Raw genomic sequence first — 16,157 nt, forward strand, 5'->3', positions numbered from 1 at the left:
GCAGGAGTACAAAATAAGAAAGTATTTATTACTTAACTTTGCTGTAGTCCATGATCAGTTGGTTGACAATTATAGGAGACGCGACTAGACTAAGCGTCTGCAGAATGACATAATTTACAAATCACAAAGCTTGCAGTGACGAAGTAATCTCTCGTAATCTTGAATGTCGAATCCGGTGAATTTGAAGACTAACTTGGAACGGAGCTACAAAGTTCTGATGGCAGCAACGACTGAGCTGCAGACGATGACTAACATCAGCGCTGGCTGACCACTGAGCGCGGCTACGAACTGTAGACTGGCACGACTGAACTACTCTCCTGCTGCATATGAAGTGGCCTCGCGGCGGCGAGCGTAAGTACTGCGACTGGCTGTGTACTCTTTGGATAGCACAGCCGTTCTTCTGTTCCGTTTATCGAGAGAATCGCATCCGGCGGTTCGATCTCTCTGGCGGCGGTGTGATCGTATGACTGACGCCATCACATGGTGGCCACCTGGTCTTTCCTCTTGATGCAATTGCTCTATTACTTTCTTCTTAGCGACGAAATTACCAACTTCAGGGCCTTTCCCAATAAGAGCACTATTTTAGAGTCGTCCACACATCGGAGGCCTTTCCATGTTAATCCAGGTACTGGATGTCTCACTCGGCACTTGCGCTGTTCATTCACTTGCTGCTCAGACCAGACTGTCCAGCAGCTAGCTGCCGACTGACTGTGCTCTCTCACTTGGCGCCCAGACTGAGCGCCACATTTTTGGCGCGCGCCAACTCACTTCCGTTGCAAATGGGAAGTACTGTTGCTTTTCATTGTATACAATGCAAGTCCCTAGGTATGAACCAGCTTGTACATAGTTGTAAACAAACATTTTTTTTAAAAATCTTAATATTTAAATACATTAACATGTCAACACAAAAGCCACATATTTATATAACGTTTTCCTCCAATTATTACAAAGATTTTAAATAGTAAAGAGAAAACATTTTACACAACTTTCCACTTCATTAGAATAGGTCACAGACATTACATAGTGAAAATTACATACTTAACATTGAACACAATTAATCAGTACAAAATATTTACAGTATTAATTATGGTGTTACAGTACCGAAATCATGACATCGTCACCCTAAGCGCGGACTGAAAATCGTTCCCCCAGTCTAGTCAAGCCACGTAATTACATAGCAGTACGCTCAAGCAAGCGTTCTAAGAACAAAACAAAGAGTGACATGGACGAGGGGCTTACATGGGGTAGACCCAATCGGTTCGAAATCTTGGGTGAGGAAGGGGGGGGGGGGGGACGAGGTGACCGTTCACAGCTACTGAGGCATGGATACCAGTGAAAAGACTATGTAGGACCTGGCGTACGTCGTGACTGAAACCCAAAGGAGCGAACATATTCATTAAGAAACTGAGACTCACATCGTCAGATGCCTTGTGGAAGTAGATAAAAACCAAGGCCCCAAGATGTTAGGGTCCGCAGCCACCAAAACGACATCTCGACACTCGATAACAGAAGTCAATATCGTGTGACCAAGCTCAGACTTTGGTAAACGGCAATAATTTAGTCAAGCAGCTTAGAGAGATGGGTGTTTACAGCTCGAGCGGCAATTTTATAGTCGTAATTTAGGAGAGTAATCGGACGACGCGTGACAAGGTCCGGTGCTCCTTGAGAGGAGCAAGTAGCGAGACACCCCGTGTCACTTTATTAACTATCGACTTTATTGTGTCACCTATTCTTTAAGAACATCATCCAATACAGGTTACTTGCGTCACCGAGACCCAGTAACAACATATATATCGTTTATGTGAAAGAAATGTCATTTAATTCATGGTGACAACGCGATCCGGCAAAGGAGAAAACTTGTCAGGAAAATTTTCAACTGGAACGTGGGCATCGTACAGTCCCGTAATGTATTTAAAAATTAAATTGAAAATGTCACGATGAGAGGTTGACACTCGACCATTGCCTTTAGAGAGGGATGCAGTGCATACATGTGACCTGCACGCCCAGATAGGGTAAGATGGTATAACGAAGTCATTAACTCTTGCAAAATGGAACGTTGTTTTGATCACGTCAGGAGTCCCTTCATCTGAAAAATTTGGCTTTAATTTGCCGTACGTCCACAATCCGTAGTGAAGCTTGCCTAGCGCTATCATAAAGTTGTCCTTCTATGGGAGGAAAAAATTCTTACGTCCGCCGGACGTCTGCTGCCTTCGCGGCACCAAACTCACGAGACCCTACGAGTTTGTAGCTGGGTATGCAGTGCCCACGATTCAACAGTTCCACGAGTACCGTTCTATAGCACGAGAGCAACGGGCCCATTTTACTGAATGACATCATCAAGGGCACAGTCTTGTAGACCGGCTATTTTGAACATCCAGGGAAGACGATACCGGCTGCCGCACAGAGGTAAATGTGACGGTTACGGCACAACGATCAGTAAAATAGGCGGTATCAGTCAAGAACCAAAAGCTACCCCTGCAAGGTATTGGAAAGATAAAAGCGATCAAGTCGACTGTTAGAGGTGGCAAGAAAATAAGTATATCAGCGGGGAGCGTGCAAGGGATAAGTCCCTGCAGACACACTATCCTCTGTGCCCACGGTGGCTCAGATGGATAGAGCGTCTGCCATGTAAGCAGGAGATCCCGGGTTCGAGTTCCGGTCGGGGCACACATTTTCAACATGTCCCCAGTGAAGTACATCAACGCCTGTTTGCAGCTAGGGTGTCCATTTAATTATCATTTTATATCAGACAAGTCCAGGATACCGACAAACACAAATGGCTCTGAGCACTATGGGACTTAACATCTGAGGTCATTAGTCCCCTAGACCTTAGAACTACTTACATCTAACTAACCTAAGGTCATAACACATCCATGCCCGAGGCAGGATTCGAACGTGAGACCGTAGCGGTCGCGCGGTTCCAGACTGAAGCGTCTACAGCCGCTCGGCCACACCGACCGGCGACAAACACATGCGTCACGTAGGTGCAAGGAGCGCACCATGCCATCGAGTTCTTTACTGAAACTAAAATTAGGAGACTGATCCACCGGCAGTAGAACGCAATGAAAATCACCACCCAACAGAATCTTTGTAGGGGATTTACAAAACAAGTAAATGATTTCCTCTCTGTTAAAATGCGAACGTTCCGTGGACCGACCGACCATAGCCAGAAAGGGCATAGAGAAGAAGTAAAGTGAGATCACAGAAGTTGCACCCTCGACCTCTACCTTCGCGCAGAACTTAGAAACGTCATAACGGAATTCCTTCTCTATGAAACAAGGCAGTGTGTGTACAAAGTTTGGAAGCCACATTAAAAAGGGTCGAGAATCCAGGAATTGAAAAGTGGCCAAATAATAAATGAGTCGTGCTTCGGTAGCTCAGTTGGTAGAGCACTTGCCCGCAAAAGGCAAAGGTACTGAGTTCGAGTCTCGGTCGGGAACACAGTTTTAATCTGCCAGGAAGTTTCATATCAGCGCACACTCCGCTGCAGAGTGAAAATCTCATTCTGGAAACATCCCCCAGGCTGTGGCTAAGCCATGTCTCCGCAATATCCTTTCTTTCAGGAGTGCTAGTTCTGCTAGGTTCGCAGGAGAGCTTCTGTAAAGATTGGAAGGTAGGAGAGGAGGTACTGACAGAAGTACAGCTGTGAGGTCCGGGCGTGAGTCGTGCTTCGGTAGCTCAGTTGGTAGAGCACTTGCCCGCGAAAGGCAAAGGTCCCGAGTTCGAGTCTCGGTCGGGCACACAGTTTTAATCTGCCAGGAAGTTTCATATCAGCGCACACTCCGCTGCAGAGTGAAAATCTCATTCTGGCCAAATAATATTTCTGCGTCAGTGTAATATATACACTGTCGCAAAGTGGCGTGCCGGAGTTTACAAACAATCCTGCTACCACTGAAAATGAGAAAAGTATATATCCGCATAGACAACTGAACCGGAACGAAAACTACACAATAACAAAGCAGTCGGCTAAGGGGGCTATGTACCAGTATCCTTGGCAGAACCAATGGACGAAACTGTGGGAGAAGAAGTGTGAACGTCTCCCCGATCTTCCAAATGCTTTTTCTTCGTCCGTTATGTGATTCTCTCAGGCTGGACACGTTGATTGCTGTGGCTCCTCGAAACTGCCGCTAACTCATGCCGTTGTGTGGGCGGGTCATGTAGAAGGTCCAGTCCAAACTGGGTGACAGGGAGGCCTGCGCACCCCCCTCGTAGGCGGACGGGGGCTCCCGTGTAGAGATGTGTTTAGTAACGATAGGGTTCTCCTGCCCTTGGGAATCAGTCGAGTTATGCTTATGAAGAAGTTATGACGTGGAGGCCGCACCAGAAGGCGCATAAGTAGTTTGGGTGAAATGTCCGTGCATGGGATGAACAAAGGAGAGGAGATGCGCAAGGGCGAACCCAGACTGAGCACATCATTTTTCCTCAAGAAATTACAAATTTATTTTAAATATGCCAACAATCAGAATGGTAGTTAAAACCACAATCATCTTTACAACAATGAACAGCAAATTTCTCTTACATAAACAGTCTTTAGACAATAGAAACGTCAATTTATACGGTAAAAGATAACAGCCAAACAGTTGCAGAATAAAGATTTATCGAAATCCTTGACCACGGTTTCGGTATATCTAAATATACCTTCATCAGAAGCAAATATACGCCTGAACAAGAACACACCTTCAATAGAAAAAAACAGCAGTATAACTGAGACAAAAGAAAGAGACACTTATACCTTTCAGTAACCATGAAAATTACCGTAGTATTACAAGCACAAAAACTTTTAGTCACTTACTAAAATCACACCCTGCTGTGGAGATGCAAAAAACAATCGTACCAAAGGCGTCAGTAGTTAAAATATCACCTCCATCTGTGCAGCATAATTATGAAGAGATGGTCGATGCGAACACGACATACTATCAGTACTTAGCCTCTGAAATAACATGAAGAGGGTGTGGAAGCACTAGGGCAGACAATTTCACCGAGGGAGTGTATTTACGCATGCGCGAGACACTCGCGCACATTACTCGTAAAATACCAGGATCCATATCCATGCGCTTCAAAATTTTAAAGGTTGTGCTAATTTACCCTCTGTCTTAATAAATAAAACATATCAGAACCATTTAAAACACGAGCATACAATAGTAAATGTGAACACCAATTTACTTGTGTCCTAGTGTGAAGCAGGTGAAGCTTGCGCTAAGGAACATATCCGACGAGAGAGGGCTCTAGTCTTATGCGCGAGAATCTCGCGCAAATTAAAGGCTAGGATACATACTAGCGAAAACGAACAAAATGTTGTAAATCGAAACCACCTGTCGCCATGAACAAGAAACGTAACAGAATCATTTAAACCACACATACACATCAAAAACCGTGAACAACAATTATCAAAAATACGTAAAATCCCAACAAGACAGGGAAGGAGCATCTCATCAGCATCAACAGACAAGAAAACTAGCTTCTGGTCAGCCAGACTATATTACGAGCGCATCACCGCAGATGTCCTTGACTCCATTGGCAGTGACCATGCTCCCGTTCTCCTGACTGTCTCCAATGGTCGCCATCCCCACCCTGACATCCCTCCTGAACTTGTCCACAGCTACTCCCGTGTCAACTGGAATGCCTACCGGGAATCCATTCACACCCAGGTAGAAGGCTACGACCTTACCCTCCAATCTCCTGATGACATCTCCCACACTGCTGCCTTCGTGCACCAGACCTTGTCTAACACCGTCACCACCCATATCCCCACCAAAGCCATCCACCCTCACCACCCCGCCCTGCCTCTACAGGCCGTCCTTCTCCTTCGAGAGTCCCGCCGCCTCTGCCGCTCTTTCTCCGCACTCGTGACCGGGACACACTTACCCGCCACCGGCAATTACAACGACACATCCGCAACCTGCTTACTGCGAAGAAACGCCGCGCCTGACGCCAGACATGTACACAACTCAACACCGCACTCCCAATAAACTCTTCCAAGTATTGGTCTGCTTTCCACCGCCTTACTGGGAACCGCCCCACCCCCCCCCCCCCCCCCCAGTACCTTCTCCTCCTTGATGAACATCTCTTTCCTGACAACCTCAGTAAGGCCAACCACTTTGCCTCTCACCTATCTAATGTTTTTTCCATCCCAGATGATCCCCAATTTGATTATTCCCTCTTCCCTGTTGTCATCGACCGTGCGAATACGTCTGTTCCTCCCCTTGCTCTCAGCTTCCAGTACTTGGGCCACACACCACCACCTGAACTTAACACTCCCATCACTACACGGGACATCAGCCTCACACTCCGCACTAAACGCAACACTGCTCCCGGCCACGACCACATTACCTACTGCCACCTCAAACACTGCCCTCCCTCCTTCCTTGCAGTCCTTGCCACCCTCTAGAACGTCATCCTTGCCACTGGCTTCTACCCCGACCTGTGGGAAACCTCCCATATCCTGATGTTCTCCAAACCCAATAAGCCTCTATCTGATGCCTCTTCCTATTGTCCTATATGTCTCACCTCAGTGTTCAGCAAGCTCTTGGAATCCATTCTTATCTGGCGCATCCAACACCACCTCCACCGAAACCACCTCCTCCCCAACACTCAATGTGAATTTCGACCTTCCTTCTCTGCTGATGACCAACTCCTATGCTTCACTCATCTCCTGTCCCTCCAGCTTAACTCCCGTCACTCCACCATTTTTGTCTCCCTCGACCTCGAAAAGGCCTATGACCGTGTCTGGCATCCTGGTCTCCTTTTTAAACTCCAAACATACGCCCTTCCGGTCAACCACATCCATCTGATGGCCTACTTCCTCTCCCACCGCTCCTCCTATGTTACCATCCATAATGCCGATTCCCTCATCTTCTACCGCTCTGCAGGTGTACCCCAAGGCTCTGTCTTCTCCCCTCTCCTCTACCCCCTGTACACAGCAGATATGCCCCAACCCTCCCTCCAGTACACCTCTTGCAGTATGCCAATGACACCACATTCCTTGCCCTCGATTCTACCCTCCAACAGTCCCAACTCCTTCTCCAGAATCACCCTTACCTTTTTACAGCTCCCGAAAATGAATCCTTCCAAGACCCAGGCAATCATCGTAGTTCGTACCACTCGCTCCTTCCAGCTCCTGGATTTCTCCCTTACCATCTGCGCCCATCCTGTCTGCCTCTCCCCAACCCTCTCCTACCTTGGCCTCACTATTGACTGTCCCCTCATCTGGATCCCTCATCTCCACTCCATCCAATCCAAAGCCCACAACCACCTCCGACTCCTCAAACTTCTCTCTGCCCAACCATAGGGGCTGCACCCCTCTACCATCCTCCACACCTACAAATCCTTAATCCATCCCATCCTCTTTTATGCCAGTCCCACCTGGATATACGCCCCCCCCCCCCCCCCAAATTCTGTAAGTCCCTGCAGATCATAGAGCGCCATGTCTTCCATATAAGCCTCCCGTCACCCACGTGGATCCTCTACGACCTCATTCCTTTCCCCCATCTGCTCCTATTCCTTGATCATATCTGCATACTCTATACCTCCTGCCGCCTTGAACCCACTCACCCCCTGGTTCCTCCTCTCCTCTCCAATCTCCACCCTCTGCCATGCCTTCACTCTTGTGTCTCCCCTACTATCCATCTCTACACCCTTCATCTCCTTTCCCAAGGTGGCTTCCATCGACTCCCCCTCCTGGATGATGCCCTCTCTTCCTCCATTTATCCCTGCCGATCCTCACCCCCCCTCCTTTCCTCTGTCCTTTCCCTGGGCTCCCTCTTCCCCCCCTCCCATCCTGTTTTCTCCCCACCTAACCTCTCTCTGCCTCCTTTCTCCCCCCCCAGTCCTTTTGTATTCCCCTCCTCTGCCTTTCCCTACTTCCTGTCGTATCTGCCCAGCAACCCCCCCCCCCCCTCTTATGGGTCCTCATTCCCCCCTCCTCCCAACTTCGTTTTTCCTCTCCTTCCCCCCTTTTCTTTCCCATTATCTCTCCAGGTTCCCCCTGTCTGCCCTCGTCTGTGGTATGTCATATTTGTGCCAACTTTTTAGTGCAGTGTTCAAGTGAATGTTCAGTGTTGCGAACAGAAATCATGCTGTCGCTGGGTGTGAATTTTATATCTCTCGTGAAGAGAAACCAGACTGTTGCTGCGTTTTATTAATTGTCTGACTATTATTTTACCTGTCTGCTTCATATGTATTTTATTAGCACCATCATCCCTTTGTTCTATGTTTTAAGTTCCATGATTTTCCGCCGTTTTATCATTTAAGTCGTCGATTTTATTGCCTGTTTTTATTATTTATTATCTTCTTCTTATGTTTTAAAAATTCTGTAGGTTGAAGAGCGGCGTACTAAGCTGCTGCCAGCCCGCCCCCTTCGGGGGGAATCGAAACTCAATATATATATATATATATATATATATATATATATATATATATATTACGTTACAGCAATAAGGGGTTTGAAACTATCAAAAAAAAATTTGTTTCTAAGATGCACCTCTTTATTAAGAATAATTCCATATTTTTGATATAGATGTTTGAAAATTTCTGGTTCCTCGAACAGGTCCAGTTTGTAACCCTTACTCACTTCGTGTAGCAATTCTACGTCATCCAGTTTTGGAGGAGGAGGAGGATATTAGTGTTTAACGTCCCGTCGACAACGAGGTCATTAGAGACGGAGCGCAAGCTTGGGTTAGGGAAGGATCGGGAAGGAAATCGGCCGTACCCTTTCAAAGGAACCATCCCGGTATTTGCCTGAAGCGATTTAGGGAAATCACGGAAAACCTAAATCAGGATGGCCGGAGACGGGATTGAACCGTCGTCCTCCCGAATGCGAGTCCAGTGTGCTAACCACTGCACCACCTCGCTCGGTATATCCAGTTTAGGTGGCGTATGTTGTAAGAGCAACAGACGTTCAGCAAACGTGGAATTGTACACGTTTTCCCCATTTTTACCTCGCATTTGTTCTTTACATCTTACTTTAAGGGGTCTACCTGTCTGTTGCTGCCGGCCGGGGTGGCCGAGCGGTTCTAGGCGCTACAGTCTGGAACCGCGTGACCGCTACGGTCGCAGGTTCGAATCCTGCCTCGGGCATGGGTGTGTGTGATGTCCTTAGGTTAGTTAGGTTTAAGTAGTTCTAAGTTCTAGGGGACTGATGACCTCAGAAGTTAAGTCCCATAGTGCTCAGAGCCATTTGATTTTGTCTGTTGCTGCTTCAGCCATGTTTACAATTTTGAAACGCCAATTTATACACAAGTAAATATAAAATGGAGAAACAATAATTGAAATAACCACTGTTTGTCACAATGCAGGGGCCACTCTTAAAACTCAAGTTAAAGTCACACAAAGTTTTAAACGGCCATAAGGCCCTTCAATAAAACCCACACAAGTACAACAGTTAATGTTCCTAAATTAAATTACATAACAACCAAAAATAAGAATCACTCCTCCGAGAAAGAGGGCCAATTCATAACTTTAAGTCTGGTAAAGTTGGAACGAGTTACAGGAAGTGTACAACCAAGTCAGTCCAAGTTGACTGTTAAGAACAGTGAATTACAGATGGAATTTAAACGTTCTAAAACTTAAGGATAGTAAATGTTTGCAAACTCAAGTACAGTAAATAGATTCTAAACTTCGTTACGTTACATCACAAGATAGACAAAGCTCGAAAAGGCAGTTCCTTAAAACCACCCATCAAATAGAAAATCCGGAGAACTCAACTTGTTTATCAGCTACTGCTGGAATCAAACTCCGGCTTAACATTTACACATAAGATTGAGGCTGCAGGCCCTCAAGATTTAAAGCTATCTGTAACAAATTTGAAAAAGAACATTAGTTTAAATCATCAAAAGCTGATTCATCATTGCTCAAAACTTACGACAGATAAGGAATGACTTAAAGCTAAAGAACAACAAATGGAAACACCAGTGCACATTAAGTACCGCCTGCGGACTCTGAACGGAACAGTTGAAAGACAAATTTACCACCTAAGTGAGTGAGCCATCTAAGCAAACATTGATGTAACCCTAGACTAGCTCGGAGGCTCTAATAGACCAGCTGCTAGTACACCACTTCTTATACACACGCAAATAGAAATCACTAAGAAAATCATCAAATTTATACTCGCTGCTTCATAAAGGTTACAGTAATTGCAAGAAAACCTCATCTGTCGTCTTTCAAACTCTACGGGCGAGATCCGCTGAAGGAATAAACACAATACGCAATATAACTTCTGTAGGGCTGAATTTTCCATCATCCAAAGCTCTATTCCTGGCACCAACACCAAAATTGCTCATGCCGAGAACATTTCAGAAGGCAAATTTCTGGTGCACGCTATCTCCAAAACCCAGAAGTGAGTCTCAATGGATGTTTCAGTTTTATCAAAACTGAAGCTGCCAGTACGTGCACGTGGAATAGATGTGGGATGCCTGTTGGACAACACGGCACGAGACTACGGCGCATCACGAAGGGCTACACAAACACCAGACACAAGACGACAAGCCGGCCGAAGTGGCCGTGCGGTTAAAGGCGCTGCAGTCTGGAACCGCAAGACCGCTACGGTCGCAGGTTCGAATCCTGCCTCGGGCATGGATGTTTGTGATGTCCTTAGGTTAGTTAGGTTTAACTAGTTCTAAGTTCTAGGGGACTAATGACCTCAGCAGTTGAGTCCCATAGTGCTCAGAGCCATTTGAACAAGACGACAAACAGCAGTGCAATGCACACAAGGACGCAAGCGACGGTGGACAGAAACAAGGAAGACACGCGGCGCTACATTAAGACACAGTACTAAGACGTCCTACTAACGCGATGCGCAAAGCAGGAATAACCACTAGACCATCAGCTCATATAGTTCACGTATAGATTTTCATAACAGAGTTTGCGGGTGTCAGTATATGGCACATATGGATGTATGACCGCATATTTTCATTGCAGTGACTTCCAAGCTTAAGCTACTTACAACGCCCAGGGAGTGCAGACCTTAGCATTAGACACAAATTTCAAGTTGGTATTTTCTATCCGTTTCTGACAAAGTGGGGTCTTAGCAGATGGACATACAGAGAGACGGACAACAAATGGCAAAAAAGCTTATGTGATATAACAAATTAACAATTTTCGGATTTTTTTCCTTTGCTTGTACTGTGAAACCTTGCCTCTTCTCAAATTTCACGATTCTAGGTCAGTGGGAAATGCCCTATTGGTTTTGAGGAGTGAGTCTGTGAGTATCAAAATTCGTCACGTAAATGGGCTGTATCTTTTGACTGCATGGACTTAAAAGCTTAGAAGTTTCACACCGCCAATGGACCGGAGGCTTTGGTACGGACATAACCTTCAACCTGTTACCTCTAACTGTGTCTCAGAAAAGGGATCTTAACAGACAGTCAGACAGACAACAAGGTGTGTAATGATTTCGTTTCTCCTGATTGAGTTAGGGAACCCTAAAAATGAAATATAAACGAAGAACCCTATAGTAGCGTATCGTCGCTCAACACAGCACGTAACAGATGTTCAGAAGCAGAGTGAAACAATGGAAGATCTCTTGCTATCACAAAAAACTGTATTCTGTTGTTACGTGTAGCCGTTATATTGAAAAACTTTGAGAATATCCAGCGAGGACTGATGTTCTGTTTATAGATTACATGAAATGATTCGATAATATGTTAGCCATGATAAGTTGTGAAATATTTTCAGGAAAGAGGATTGTTTAACACCTGAGAAAACCATGATAATGAAGTTTCAAAGATTCGGAAAACAGCTAGTAATAGAAAGGTAGAATCTAAGAAGACAGTTTATGATACAATTACGATCACTTCCTCGGTATGTTTACAATTTTGGATGTAGACAGGGTGCTATGTCAATGGATAACAAACTGCGGAGCCACACATAACTTATATAATACTAAATATTGAAAGCTTTCGCAATACTGAAAGCTTGCTTAACAATTCCTGGCACCTTAGTGGGACGCAATCATCGGGGTAGTGGTTGGGGAGAACGCTAAACTTCATGGGGAGGGGGGAGGGAGGGAATGTTATACGCTTCAAATTTCTATGATATCATACTAAAAAAGCGACAACGGTACTAATAATTAGTTTCAATGATCTCTGATATTTAATTAAATTTTGTCTAAGTACCAAGTCAGTAGAGAGTACGTTATTTCATTATCTTAAAGAATAAACTTATGATAAACAATAAAATAATATTAACGCATGCAATAACTTCAATTTAAGCAGACTAGTGCATCGAGGCTTTTCTGCAGCGTATCTACTGATGACATCACCGTTGACAGTTTCTGTGGGTTCTTGTCCCCTTTCTGTTGACACCTTCACGCATGTTTGAAGCGTATCCTGACCTATCCTACTTCTTAATTTTGTCACCATCCTTTTGATCAGCGGAAGTGGGAAAAGGAATGCACAATACACGTTATGAGGGTGCCCTTAGAGCGTCATAGCCGATGTCGGCCCTTAAAGTAAAAGGTGTAAGATAAGAATCTTCTTATTTACTGCGGGCAACATACTTAAAAGAATGCAAGTCTCCAATAACAGCTACCAACATAACGCACAACACTTTGCAATCATTATGACTAAATCCTGAAATGCTTTTCAACTTCTAAAATATGCAATTAGCTCGATCACTTTCACAGCCTTGTCATTGAACTGTTGCTCAATTTCAGTAATCATACTTTTCACAAATTTCCTTGCGTTTTTCATAGTTTTTTTTCTTGCCCTCCGTGAATAGCATACTACTAACTTCTGTTGCATCCACTTTTAGTTTTTTTTAGTTTTATTTTGTGTTTCATTTCCCGCACTATGTTCATCGCACTCGCAAAGGCAGCCGATGTGTCTTAAATGTTTCGACTTCCTGAAACAAATATAGGGAATTGTGATATTTTGAGTGAGTGTTTAACTACCCAACCTACAATGAAATTGTAACTTATCGTTTCTAACAAGATACCTCCAGTCAAATTTGTTAAATACTAACCGCCCTTGTGTAGATGTTGACATGCCATCGCAATGGACTTGTATCATTAGAATATGGGAATAACTGTGCGATAGGTAATCATCCAGTAGGTTTCAACAGCTTTCGGTATTCTTAAGACAGGAGGTCATAAAGCTCACACCATTTCATGCTACACATTTTCTCATTTAGGAGAAGCATAAGAAAGTTTGTAAATTTCCTTAACAATATGTAATGTGCGTTTTATGATAGGGCGCTTATCCCCACAGAAGGTGACAGCAATTGAAAAAAAAAAGTGCTCTGCAATGAATGTATGGTAACCCGTGCCCCTTTTTCGACACTCGAAAGAGGACCCGAGTGACAGAACCACTGAAATTAGCAGCGACATCGAAAGACTATATCACTATAGCTTCCAGGCAGATCAAAACTGTGTGCCGGACTGAGACTCGAACTCGGGACCTCTGGCTTTCGCGGGCGAGTGTTCGGGACTCGTTCCGGCACACAGCTTTTGTCTGCCAGGAAGTTTCATATCAGCTGGAAACATATATCCAGCTGTAGAACTATTCAAATCAATCACACATAAGAACTTTTCCTTTACTTCTTAAGGTAGAGACGGTGCAACATAGTCTAACAAACTAGCAAAGACAGTTCACTCTGGTTAGGAATACTTGTAGACTCGTCTGCCTTTAAGGAAAAATGTTTACTATTGGCAGATGTTTGATCTTGATAGAGTAGAACCTCACCAATGAAAATTAATAGTGGTGATACAGTATATATGCTAACATATGTGAATCTTTGACTCTGAAATTTAACCCACATTTCAAGGCTAATGTCTCTTTTCAGTACTATCTTACGATTTATAGGTTGATATTTGGTTGGTTGGGGGGTTTTTCCTTACTAATGAAATATACATTCTGAATTGAATAGGACACTATTTAGTGATTTTACACTTTTTCAGCTTTATTTTTTTGAATTATCTGCACATGACATTGTGCATTCAATTCCTGTAATTTTGAACTGCAGTGGCTTTTGCATGTTTCTCTGACTTGACGTTCTTTTTTAGTGTTCCCCTGCTTCCAGTAGCTTTTCTACCAAGAGCACTATCGATTTATCGATTTTATAGTATGCTTACAGTTTTAAATCAGCTGTCATCTGGCGAGAAAATAGAAGAGAAACGACGAAGCTGGAAATAACCAACAACTTTCCTGTGTTCGCCAGACAGACAGATACATTCGGATGCTCTTTGTAGATCAAAGAAGGCGGCGATTTGCTTCCACGCCAGAAGACTAACCGTGCCCGTGGGGATCATACCTCTTACTTGTGTTGATGATGAGATCACTTCTCAATGGAATGAAAGTGTTATGATTTAATATCCATTATGTGACGAACATCTTTTAACATTTTTGGCTCTTGCAGCCGTGGTTGTTTGTTGGGATGTGAAGCATCTAACGTGTCATAGCAGCCAGCTGACACCACACTGGAGTGCTGATCGGAGTTTCCCACAAGGGCAAGTCTGCATACGGTACTTAAGTTCAGTAACCGGGTGGTTTTAGACGACATAGAACCACCGCGGTTCTAAACACGCCTCTGGTTGGTAATAAGTGAATGCTGTGTTTGCATTGTGTGCACGATTCCTCTTAGCGAGAAAAACGCAGTTTGAACCCGATCTGTAAGGAAACGTGCTATTATTCACCAAGAATTTAGACTTCAGAAGAATAGCTGCCATTAATGTTCCTAAAAGATAGGATGGGGACCTGTATCGGACCTCTAAGAACAGACAACAACTATTCCCTGTTATTATATTTATTGGAATCACTTTTGCACACGTCGGGTCATGACAATGCAAAAGAGCAATCTCAGGTATGGCCTGTTCAGACAATGGGATTCTGCTATTAAATTTCTCAAATAACATAAAATATAAAAGATCAATAATATCACAAAATTCAGGGTAGTTAATTATTGTAAGTAAGAGAAATACTGTGTGGTGGAAGACTATCCTTATGTCGAGCTGAACAATGTTACCGGCTGTAACAAATAATTCCGGAAAATACTGCAAGGAGGACAGGTTTTCCTACTTTGAGTATCATGTCACTGGAGTAAAAACTGGCTTATGACACGTCACTTACATTTAATGGCGTGCTGCATTTTTAACCTGTGTTGCACAGCGTCGTCGGCCTGGCTGCTGCCGTGTGTCGTCGGATCTGTAAACCTACCAAAATCTTGTACTGAGCCTGGCTGATTCTATAGCAGCAAACTTGCCCTATGTTTTCGTGAAGCGAAAAACGTTGACTTCGCCCTAGTCTGCTTTTATTGGCTAAGCACAGGCGCAAGGCTGGCGCTCCGTGTGTTACTCTGTCCTCGCTGTTCACGCAAGAACTTAACTATATAGGCTCTCTTCGTTGGCCGCTCAGGAGATTTACGAAAAGAATTCAGTCAGCTCTTGGCTGAACTTTGGAACTGGTTGAACAAAGTGTTCACACCAATATATCTCCTTTCCATGTCGTCACGTCAGAGGGTGATGCCCTGCGACCACACTCGACGATGTCTCAAGGGAAAGTGTCCTCGGCCTGGCTTCCCTTCCCTCTGCAGTGGGGCTGGACACCGGATGGAACAGCCAATGGCAGTCGCTCTTTCATTTCTAGTAGCCATGGTTGCCCAATCAGCAATTGGCTTAATAAGCGCAGTGTCGTGTAACTGGCTGGCTTTGAAGTGACCAGAGAGTTGTGTTACCCCTCTTATTAACACTCTGTTATCCGCAACTGTGGTAGGTTACGTCCTCACGCGCCGCTCACGTGATACACTGTTCTTCCCCCAGTTCTCCGCCGTGCCCGTCGCCTGCGCTTGTCCTTGACTAGGCTGCGGCTCTGCAGGCCATTGTGTCACAGCGTGGATAACTAAAACCGGCTTCCCCTCCCGTGATGCTTCCACCCTGTTTCTACCTAACTTAACCATGCAAATTTACGTAAGGGAGTTGTTCTCCTCACACTCGATGCCACGCGTATTAAATCTCAAACAAGTGAAATATACACTCAAAAACCCGTCCCATGTTGCAAAACCAGTGTCTTGCAACACTATAACGACACGTAAAACAGAGGCACCCGATATGTAAGGTGTCCAAAATCCTTACGCCTTACACGGTTGTAACGCCCGCTAAATCACGCAGGGCTAACAGGTCATTAGGATTGTGGAAAGGGCCAAGGGATTTGCGGTCGGATTCATTTCAC

General features: G+C 44.7%; 2 non-coding genes across 2 annotated transcripts; one reads left to right on the forward strand and one right to left on the reverse strand.

Annotated features, from left to right (window-relative positions):
• The first annotated feature begins 2,592 nt into the window (after positions 1 to 2,592).
• Trnat-ugu lies at positions 2,593 to 2,667 on the forward strand. Its single transcript has one exon. It is a non-coding gene; the product is annotated as a tRNA-Thr (tRNA).
• A 6,110-nt stretch (positions 2,668 to 8,777) lies between these two features.
• On the reverse strand, positions 8,778 to 8,850 carry Trnaa-cgc. Its single transcript has one exon. It is a non-coding gene; the product is annotated as a tRNA-Ala (tRNA).
• Between the last annotated feature and the right edge of the window lie 7,307 nt (positions 8,851 to 16,157).

Source organism: Schistocerca piceifrons, chromosome 4, assembly GCF_021461385.2.
Source record: "Schistocerca piceifrons isolate TAMUIC-IGC-003096 chromosome 4, iqSchPice1.1, whole genome shotgun sequence".
In the NCBI taxonomy this organism is placed as follows: Eukaryota; Metazoa; Arthropoda; class Insecta; order Orthoptera; family Acrididae; genus Schistocerca; species Schistocerca piceifrons.